We start from the raw sequence: 11,844 nt of genomic DNA on the forward strand, positions 1-11,844 counted from the left end.
TGTTTTTTTCGGGGATAGGTGTCTATGCTAATGACTCTAAAAGAAAAAAGAGATTGCATAATTATGAGAAGTGGTGATGGAGGCTATTATTTTTAATGTTTTCATAACTTTAAAATATGTATCAGTTATTAGGCTTGTTATTAATCTTTAATAAATTCAATCGCATGCTTCAGTTTTGAATTAGAAAACTCAAGAACATTTATTAAAATTTGGGCTCAAAGTGTGGTATTTATTGTACTAAAGAAGAGATAAACACATTCCTTAAGGTCCTTGGTTAAACTGGATTTGTGGAATGATGGTCGTGGTGCCTACCATAAGACATCACTTCATACATTCTACTGAATTCTTCAAGTACCACTCTGCAAACATGCTCAGAAAGAATGCCCTCAGTCCTTTAGCCATTACTACCATGTCTTCTGTGTTAGGAGGCTGTTTCTAAGCAAATGGAAACTTTTTTTCTTTATCACTTGCATTTCCCCTATAATATAGGTTTTGAGTACTGAAGATCATTTTAGTACTCAAAATGAATTTTTGGGAGCAGAAGTGAGGTGGGATTAACGGAAGTCAATATCTGTCTGGGAACGAGGGGACACCCCTTATGACCTCCCATATGACCCCGCAATCCCCCTACTGGGAATATACCCTAAAGAACTCAAATCACTCTATAAAAAAGATACCTGCACACGTATGTTTATCGCAGCATTATTCACAATAGCAAGAACCTGGAACCAACCATGCTGTCCATCAAAAGAGGACTGGATTAAAAAAATGTGGTACATATACACGATGGAATACTACGCAGCCATAAAAAAGAACAAAATCATGAATTTCACAGCACCCTGGATGGAACTAGAGTCTATAATACTGAGTGATCTCTCACAGAAACAAAGATCTGAGTATCACATGTTCTCACTCATATAGTGGACCTTGAACATCTATTGTAATACTATAAGAAAAGGATTGACAGTGGTGGGAACTATGGGGGAGAGGGAGGGGAAGGGAGGTGTGATTAACGGTGGTCAGTATCTGTCTGGGGATGGGAAGACACCCCTTATCAATAAAGGTGCCTGAACGAAGCATATTTGTATACCTCACCCTTAACTGTACCCCACAATATTAAAATAAAAAATGTTTATTAAAAAAGTGCTTTACTGACTTAAAACATGCAAAAAAAGGGGAAATTTTGAACACACAAACACATGCTCACACACACGGAATGCCATGGGAAGATGAAGGAAGAAATTGGGGTAACCTGCTAAGGAATTCCCGAGATTGCCAGCAAACCACCAGAAGCACGGAAGAGAAACCTTTTACCTCATAGCTTCCAGAAGGAACCAACCCTGCTGACATCTTGATCTGAGACTTCTAGCCTCCGGGACTGAAGCAATACATTTCTGTTCTGAACTGCCCAGTTTGCCCATTGTGGCAACCCTAGAAAAATAATACATTGCTGCCAATCGCTGAAGTTGGAAACTTGAAGGTGGTGAGAGGTTGATTCAGGTTTCAGCCTGTCCTTGGGGATTCCAGCACATCTGAGTGGGGTTGTGGCTGAATTCTATCTTGATTCTTTCATTTGCTTGTCTACCTTTAGCTTAAAATCATATTGTAGCAGCCGTTGTTGCCTTATAGAAAATCTTGAAATCAACGATTGCAAATCCTCCAACTTTGTTCTTTCTTGAGATTGTTTTGGTTATTCTAGATGCTTTGGTCTTATGTGTAAATCTTAAAATGAGTTTGACAACTAAAGTAATCATCCTGGTATTTTGGTTAGGAGTAAATTGAATGTATAGATCCAATAGCGTCTTCCAGTGTATGATTATAGCACATTTCTCCATTTGTTTTAGCCCTCTTTACATTTTTTCACGAAATGTTTTGTAGTGGTCTCACACATTTATTCTAAAATATTTTTAAGCTACTGCAAATGGTATTTTACAATATCATTTTCTATTTGTTGCTAGTATGTATAAATATGAGCTATTATTGTATACTGATCCTGTATCCTACAACCATACTAGATTCACTTTTTTTTGTATTGAAAAAATAGATTCCTGAATAAAATAAAAAATACTGATACCATCAAAAAAAAAGAAGTGTATATTTGTATATTTTGCCTACTTTTTAAAAGAGCTGTTTTTTTCCCCCCAGCATGTTTGAGTTCCTTGTAGATTGTAGATGTTAGGCTTTTGTCAGGTATACAGTTGGCAAATATTTTCCCACTCTCTTGATGACTTATTTTGCTTTACAGAAGCTTTTCAGTTTGATGATGTCCCACTTGTCTATCTTATCTCTTATGGCATGAGCTTTTGGGGTTTTGATCAGGAATTGGTTGCCTATTCCAATTTCTGTAAGAGTGTCTCCTGCATTTTCTAAGATTCTTATAGTTTGAAGTTTTATGTTTAGGTCTTTGATCCATTTAGAGTTGATTTTTGTGTCTGGTGATAGGTAGGGTTCCTGTTTCATTCTTCAACATGTGGTCAGCCAGTTTCCCCAGCACCATTCACTGAATAGTTTCTCCTTTCACCAGTGGTTGTTGGTGGAGACTTTGTCAAAGCTAAGTTGGTTGAGAAATTGAGATTTTTGCTTCCAGAATCTCTATCCTGTTCCAATGGCCTATATACCTGTTCTTGTATCAATACCAGGATGTTTTGATTATTATAGCCTTATAATAAGGTTTAAAGTCTGGAAGTGTGATACCTCCTGCTTTGTTTCTTTTGCTGAGGATTGTTTTGACTATTCATAGCTGTTCATGCTTCCATATTAATTTCTGTATTGTCATTTCCAGGTCTGGGAAGAATGATATTGGCAATTTAATGAATATTGCATTAAATTTGTAGATTGCCTTGGGAAGGATGGGCATCTTAACAATGTTGATTCTTCCAATCTATGAGCATGGAATATTTTTCCATTTGTTTGTATCTTCTTGAATTTTTTTGAGCAGTGTTTTGTAGCTTTCGTTGTAAAGGTCTTCCTCTTCTCTGGTTAGGAAGATGCCAAGATATTTCATTTATTTTGTGTGTGGCTATTGTGAATGGGATTGTACTTTTTATTTGGCTCTCTGCCTGTTTATTATTGGTGTGTAAAAATGCAGCTCTCTTTTGCACATTGATTTTGTACCCTGAGATTTTACCAAAGTTCCTGGCTGGTTCAACAACTGCAAGATCATAAATGTAATTCAATACATCAACACATGTAAAAACAAGAACCATATGATTATATCATTAGATGCAGAAAAAGCTTTTGGAAAATCCAGCATCCCTTCTTGACAAAAACCCTTGTACACATAGACATAGAAAAAATATGCCTCAAAATAGGAAGAGCCATCTAAAAGAAACCCACTGCCAATATATTACTAAACAGACAGAAATTGGAAGCATTTCCCCTGAAAACCAGAACAAGACAAGACTAACCACTCTTACTTCTTCTGTTCAACATAAAGTTGTAAGTCCCAGCTAGAGCAATCAGATAATTTAGAAGGAAATCAAAGGTATCCAAATAGGAAAAGAGGAAGTTAAGTTATCCTTCTTTGCTGATGATATGATCCTATACCTTGAAACCCCAAGAGAATCTATCAACAACCTCCTGGTTCATTTTGTTAAGAGCCAGTTTATCCTACTTTACTACTTGTAAGCCATTATTGACTCCTTAAAGATTCAGGCCTAATAGTCATAATTCTTTCCAGTGTCTCAATTAGATATTCTTAACTTCATAATATTGCTGGGTGCTGCTTCACAGACGTTATCATTCAGCCTGAGGATAGATACATTTTAGTGTTAAATGAGCTAATCCCTTTAAAATGATGAACTTGGGGAGATTCATAGGTCTGATAGATCTGTTATTATGTTTGTGATTTATTAGCCAAATTTATTTTGTGTGCCTACCTGGCTCATGACATTAGAAAAGAACATGGCTACCAATTATTAAAATTTTATTCAACTCTACTGCCATTTTTAGTACAGCCCAAGATGGAGGGGGGAAGATCAGAAATGAAACGTGCATTGACATGTCTTCTGATCCTTTCTAAAAAGGGCATTTGTCTCATAGTGTATCAATCAGCTTATCAATATAAGTGTAGAAACTTTAATGGCCATATCAGCTGCATCAATAAACATTCTGAGAGTCCACTGAGAACCATGCCCACAATCTTGTTTGTTTTTGACAGCACTATTGAAGCAAATTGTTGAATTGAAAACTCCAATCTATTATGACATGATGTCATCCAATAAGTCATTGGAGCACTGAATAATTTTATTTGAATTTCAAAAGCATATTTTGATTCTTGGTAATTGAATACCAAGAGATTGACCCTACAGGATAACTCTATACGTAGAAAAACAAACTTTTTATATAAGAGTTTTGGTTCTATTGTCTTTAATATATCCCAGACTGATGAAATGTTTGGCAGCATTTTGAGAAATTAGATTGTAGTTGACTATGATGAATGTGTGGTTTCCCTTGAAAGGCTTCCAAAGAGGCAGGCAAGTTACACAGTGACTTGATGACACAAATAGAATTATGACAGAAATCCATAATGCAAAGCTAAAGGAAGTATGAAATAAAGCCATATTACATAAGAATAACAAAAGTAGCAGCAATCAGAAAACCTGGAGATGTATTCAACTGAGATATTTTAACTTTAGATTGGATATTGAACTAAAAGGAAATAATATAATTCCTTATCTGAATATATAGGGAGGGATATTAAAATATCCCAGTAATCATATGTCTGACATTAGTTAGAAGAAGTTTTTCAATACATAAATGAAAAAGCATGAGGTATATGCTAATGTTAGCAAAACTGGTTAGGGAAAAGACCACACCTTTTTAAAAGTCCAGGAAAGATGTTGCAATTAAGAAATGAGAGATAGTTTTAGAGAAAACGATATTCTGGTTACAGTTTTTGATTCATATATTTGCATTTAGCATATTTGGTTACTGTGAATGTTTCACAACTTGCAATTATTATTGAAGTATTGAAATATCTGGGGGAAAACATTTGTACTGCCTGGCCCTGCTTACAGGAAGATTACAGAATCTCATGAGACAGAGCGTTGATAATCAAATTTACATCTACATTGTGTTTGCTCGAGTAATGGCTAATATTTCTGCTTGGTGTCTAAGTCTAGATGCTTATTTGAATAAATGCTCAAGCTCAAGCCTTTAGAAACATATCAAATTTTAAACTACGACACAAGCAGATAACCTTTGTTTCTAATTCCTAGAAAAATAATTCTACAAATAAAACCTGTGCTTATATTCACCATTAACGTATTCTTATTTGGATCAATTGCATTACAAATGGAATGCATTTGTAATACTGTGATTGAATTATAACTGGATACTATGCATTGTTTTTTATAACTAGTAATATTTACATCTGATTTTTATTAAATATCCATCAAACCAGTGAAGTTCTTGGTATTTAATAGTCATGAAAGTTATACCTGTATCTGATAGCATACATGACATCATTAGACTTGAAAAAGAAACCATAGGATGCCAGGGAATATAGATGGGGCATTATATTTGCAGAACAATTATTAACATTTTGTATGTATTTGTTTGTTACATACTTTGAATGATGATTTTAAAATATGGATGCACATGTCTTCAGATTACTTTTGCACACAATTTTTTTCTTGTGGGAGAGTGTATTAGTTACCTATTGCTTCTGTAACAAATCACCACACACTTAGTGGCTTAAGACAATCCAAGTGCATTATCTTATGGTTCTGGAAATCAAATGCATCTCATTTGGCTAACAACAAGATTTTGGCAGAGTTGAATTATTTTCTGGAGATTCTAGGATACAATTATTTTCTTATTTTTTACAAGAGGCCTTATACATCTTTGGCTCATGGTCCCTTCCTTTGTCTTCAAAGCCAAAAATGGCCAGTCAAGTTTTTCTCATAATATTATTTATCTCACTCTGATTCATCTACTTCCTTCTTCTACTTGTGTTAAAGACCTCTTGATTACGTTGGACAAATTTAGATAATCAAGGATAATCTTCTTATTCAAGGTTGGCTGGTCGGCAATCTTAATTCCCTTTGCAACCTTTGCTCTCCCCTGCTATATAACATATTCACAAGTTCCAGGAATTAGAATGTAAACATCTTTGTGGTAAAGGGGGCATTAATTTGCCACAGTGAATTAGATTTTGGAGGCTGTTGTAATAAATCACTATAGACGTAGTGGCTTAGAGAATGGAATTTTATTCTTTCATAGTTCTGAAGGTCAGAAGTCTGAAATCAATATCACTGGGCCAAAATCAAGATGTCAATAGGGTTGTATTCCCTTTGAAGGCTCTAAAGAGAAGATTCAGTTCTGTGCCTCTTCCACCTTCTGGTGGTTGCCAGCATTCCTTGACTTGATTGGCTCTTGGCTGCAGCAATCCAATCTCTGCCACTGTGGTCACGTTGCCTTCTCTTTTGTGTTCAAATAGCCCTCTGTCTCTTTCACTTGCCATTGAATCTAAAGGCTTGAGATAATCCAAGATGATCTCCCCATCCCAAGATCCTTAACTTAATCACATCTGCAGTCACTTTTCCTTTATATAGTGACATTTACACATTCTCGGAATTAAGACCAGAAATATTTGGGTGGGTATTATTCAGCTCACTACACACTGTCTTTGAATTTGTGAGGTTTGTAGAATCCAACAGAGAAATGAAGTTTTCAAATACTCTTATTTCTACAGTTTCATTATCTGTGGGAAGCTTTAGACAGATAAAGACAGTGAATTTACCTAATATAAGATAACTCAGCCTGTAATCCCGCACCTTGGGAGGCTGAGATGAGTGGATTGCCTGAGGCCGCGGGTTCGAGACCTGCCTGGGCAACTTGGCGAGACCTCATCTTCTACAATAAACCAAAAAAAATTAGCCGGGCGTGGTAGCGCGCGCCTATAGTTCCAGCTACTTGGAAGGCTGAGGCAGAAGGATTGCCAGAGCCCAGCAAGTCGAGGCTGCGGTGGCCAGGCGCGACCACTGCACTCTAGTCTGGCGACAGAGTGAGACTCCAACTCAAAAACAAAAACAAAAACAAAACAAAACAAAACAAACAAAGAACCAAAATATTTTAATTTAAATTACTTCCAAACATTAACAATACAGGTGATTTCAAGGTATTTATTATGTTTTAGAATGTTCCTATTAAACTTTCCTAAACACTATTAATTTTATCCCACCTTGAAACACATGCAAAGGAGAAGTTGGGTTCATATTCTCAAATTGCCTTTACTCTTCTTGGGCTCACTTAATGGATAGAGTAATGTTTCTATCTTTCTCTGAACCTTCCCAGCTTAGGACAAGTGAGGACATGCCTATACTATCTAAGAGTTTAAGCTATTTATCTTTATCTATCTATCTATCATCTATCTATCTATCTATCTATCTATCCATCTATCTATCTATCCATCCATCATCTATCTCCTTTCCCCCATCAGTCAAAACAAAATCAGATTTCCGAGGCATTCTCTATTTCAGTGAAGCATAATCTTCCTTGAGATTTTACATAGCTTATAAACTAGTCTTTTAGACAGAGTTCTCTACCTCTAGGGGTGTCTACTTGATGGCAAAATGGTAGCATACTATTGTCACTACTTCTCAATTCTAGTCCAAGATTAGCAGAACTCCTAGTAGCTTAATCATGAGCACTTTTGTCATGAAATAGTTCTGCTCTATTCCTAATGTGAATATAGCTAACATAATATATTCCCCTAACCAATATGTTAAATTCTCTTTTGGAACAAAAGAGGAAGTCTCGAATTCTAGGTACATTTATACTTTCTACCCCATTTTGACCTTGCTTGATTCACTGTTTTCTTTTGAACTCCAGTAATATTTCTTTGCCCTATCACCACAGCTATATCTTTAGTCACTATTCTCTTTTCAATTACTCCCCTTAAAAGGAACTAAGTCTTTCTTCTCTACTACAATACTATTAACAATAGGAAAAGTCATGTGTACCTGTCAGAAAACAAACAAACAAAAAATGGAATCTTGACAGGGTAATAGGAAACATATTATATTGAATAAGTATGCATCTAAAGTAAATGGTAACTTCTGGATAGTTGTGTGAACCAAGCTACAGATTAAAACTCATATATCAGTAATATCAAGAAAACACAACTGGAAATTTTTGTGAGAATTAATATAAAATTGATGTTAGATTTTATTAGAAAGTCTCATCTGTAATGAAGCTCACTGGCATTAGATAGAATCCTATAATTTCAAATCTTGTAGAAGAGATTGTTATCCACAAGAGAGTTAAGATTTTCCAGAGATATCCATATGTGTCTGAAAACAGGTCAAATGGTTCTCTTAAATACCCTATATGAGATATGAGATCAATTAAAGCTTTGTTTTATTTGTATTCAATTAACATTTTTCTAATTTTAATTTCTTGAGACGTTTTACTGCTTTTGTCACTGTTGCCATACATTTAAGTGTTACTTTCCTATTTTATGACACTTTTGATTAATTGCATTGGTTTTAGTTTTAATTTACTTTTTATCATTATCCACTTGAAAAATCCCAGTTTGAACAAATTTATTTTGTTATCTGATAGATTTTAAACAAAGGACAGCTTATAGTAAAGCATGTTACAATATCTCTTTTGCATTTTATTTATTTATTTATTTATTTATTTATTTATTTATTTAGCGTTGGAGTCTCACTCTGTCGCCCAGACTGGAGTGCAGTGGCCGCTACCGGCCACTGCAGCCTCGACCTGCTGGGCTCCAGCGATCCTTCTGCCTCAGCCTTCCGAGTAGCCAGAATTACAGGCACACGCTACCATGCCCGGCTGATTTTTTGATTTATTGTAGAGATGAGGTCTCGCCAAGTTGCCCAGGTGTGTCTTGAACCCGCGGGCTCAGGTGATCCACTCACCTCAGCCTCCCAAAGCGTGGGATTACAGGCTGAGCCACCGAGCCTGGCTTCTCTTTTGCATTTTTTTTTTTTTGAGTTGGAGTCTCACTCTGTCACCCAGACTGGAGTGCAGTGGCCACTCCCGGCCGCCGCAGCCTCGCCTCCTGGGCTCCGGCGATCCTTCCGCCTCAGCCTTCCGAGTAGCTGGAATTACAGGCATGCGCTACCATGCCCGGCTGATTTTGTGATTTTATTGTAGAGATGAGGTCTCGCTGCCCAGGCGGGTCTCGAACACGCGGATTCAGGCAATCCACTCACCTCAGCCTCCCAAAGGCGCGGGATTACAGGCTGAGTCACCGAGCCGGCTGTCTTTTGCATTTTAATGGAAAAATGTCGCTGCTTGAATTAACTTTGTTTGCCCCTGTGTAGGCCTTTAGTTTAAAAAATAAACTTCTAGCGGGGCTCGGTGGCTCACCCTGTAATCCCGTGCCTTTGGTAGGCTGAGGTGAGTGAATTGCCTGAGTCCGTGGGTTCGAGACCCGTCTGGGCAGCGAGACCTCATCTCTACAATAAAAAAAAACCAAAAAAATCAGCCGGCGTGGTAGCGTGCGCCTGCAATTCCGGCTACTCGGAAGGCTGAGGCGGAAGGATTGCCGGAGCCCAGCAGGCGAGGGCGCGGTGGCTGGGAGCGGCCACTGCACTCCAGTCTGGGCAACCGAATGAGACTCCAATTCAAAAAAAAACAAAAACAAACAAACAAAAAAAAGCCAAAAAACTTCTATAATAATTGAAGTAGAACATGAGTAAAAATAGAATAAAAGAAAACTACCGTGCTCAAAATTGTTCCTAAGTAAATTAACTTATTGATTGATTACATTTGTATCCTGTTAGGAATCGTAGTGGCTAAAAGAACCATAAGAGCATAGTCTTGAAGCAAATGGTTTTATTGAAAAAAGTTAATCTGCATAATAACAGATATGTGAAATAGAAGATAAAAATGACAAGATATACTGTGAGATTTTCCTATAAACCAATCAAAAAGGTGGTGCATATTTTATACAATGAGGTAGATGCGAAATTTTCAAACAGGTTAAACTTCATAGTTTCTGACTCATGCATACTTTACCTGTCAATAAAAGGTAAGATGGGCTCACAGACTGCACTGTCATGACAAGTTGATGTTATTCTATCATTTTTGGAAAATGGTTTTGCTTGATCATTTGCTACCCATCAGTGCTTAATCTCTCCAGCCCAGGTATTAAAGTGGGGCATTTATTTGAAATGCCTTAGATGCCAAAAGTAGTAGTAGCAAATGAAATCATTTAAGAGAACAGAGAAGATGGAGAGACAATTTGGAGTGTGGGGCATCACATTAAAATATATCTATTTGTAAGCAGATGCCAGTAATTTTGTGGATCTTTTACTTTTTAGATACAGATTCTCAAATAATTTAAGAATCTAATGTTATTGACACTAAGAAATAGCCACTTTTTATTTAGAAGAAAGACCGTATAAAGATAGGAAGTTAAGGTTTGAAATTTAAAGGAATATTTCTATTTGTTACCTATTTTAAAATAGCAAAATGATTTGTTTTGGCAACAGAAAGTAAATGACACTCTATGTTTTTGCTAGACAAAAATACATATGATCCTTTAATAGAATGGTTAACCTAGATATGAAGTACTTACTACTTTTACTGATGTGGGGACTATAAAGATTATATTACAGAGTTTTGTTCTTTTTTTTTTCTGTTTCTTTTTTGAGTTGGAGTCTCACTCCGTCGCCCAGGCTGGAGTGCAGTGGCATGCTCCCAGCCACCGCAGCCTCAACCTGCTGGACTCTGGTGATCCTTCCTCCTCAGCCTTCCAAGTAGCTGGAACTACAGGCGCACACTACCATGCCCAGCTAATTTTTGATTTATTGTAGAAACGAGGTCTTACCAAGTTGCCCGGGTGGGCCACAAACCCACGAGCTCAGGCAATCCACTTGCCTCGGCCTCCCAAAGTGCTGGGATTGCAGGCTGAGCCACCGAGCCTGGCCCAGAGTTCTTAAAAAGATGGATTAATCTTTTCTTCACAAGTAAATGTTCCTAATGTAGGGCATTTGTTTAGTCAAATGAATCAAGAAAGAAATGAGATAACAGGACAATTTGTCATTCAAAGCTTAAACAGAATAGAAATTGTGAATTTTATGCTGCTGCAGAGGAATTTTATTAATAAAATGTAAGCTTTCAGAGAATTTCCAAGTAAAGGAAGAGCTATGACTTTAGCAAATGCCAAGTATATTTGACTTTTAAATGAATCTACATGGAAGAGAAAATAGCAAGTTATCAGATTTTAAATGGTTGAAGGAAGTTATACAAGAGTAAAGAAGACCAACTGTACCTTTGTGGCACCAAATAAGATATACAGTACAGGAAAATGTATGCACGATATTAAGTAACATAGAGCTTTCCTACGGAAATAAATATTACATGTACAGAATCTGAATTTTTTTCTGACTTCTTTATCAGGTTGGTCATATTGCCAAGCCTTAAATATTGCTGCTTTCTTTTAAGTGAAGAATGTACTTTTCACACAGTCTCTGATTGATTGCAATCATTTAAACATGTAGCATTAACATTCTAGGGTGATGTTAAATAAAACTTGAGAATTTTCCAATCTATAGCATGAGGATATTGACTATATAACTTAGCCAACATTACAGGGATTTCTTTGGATATTTTCTTAAGTAAAGACAACTTTTCATTTTATTATGAAAGCAGTTTTCCAGTTGAGGGAAACACACTCACACACCCATAGACATATATATGCACACACACACAATTTTTATCTTTCATTTTCATTAGAAACATAGTATCTTGAGCATATAAAGACTTGGGTTTTGTTTTGTTTTGTTTTGTTTTGTTTGAGTTGGAGTCTCACTCTGTCACCCAGACTGGAGTGCAGTGGCCGCTCCCGGCCACCGCAACCTC

The sequence above is a fragment of the Carlito syrichta genome, unplaced genomic scaffold (genome assembly GCF_000164805.1).
Source record: "Carlito syrichta isolate Samal-C Ts95f unplaced genomic scaffold, Tarsius_syrichta-2.0.1 Scaffold307302, whole genome shotgun sequence".
Lineage (NCBI taxonomy): Eukaryota > Metazoa > Chordata > Mammalia > Primates > Tarsiidae > Carlito > Carlito syrichta.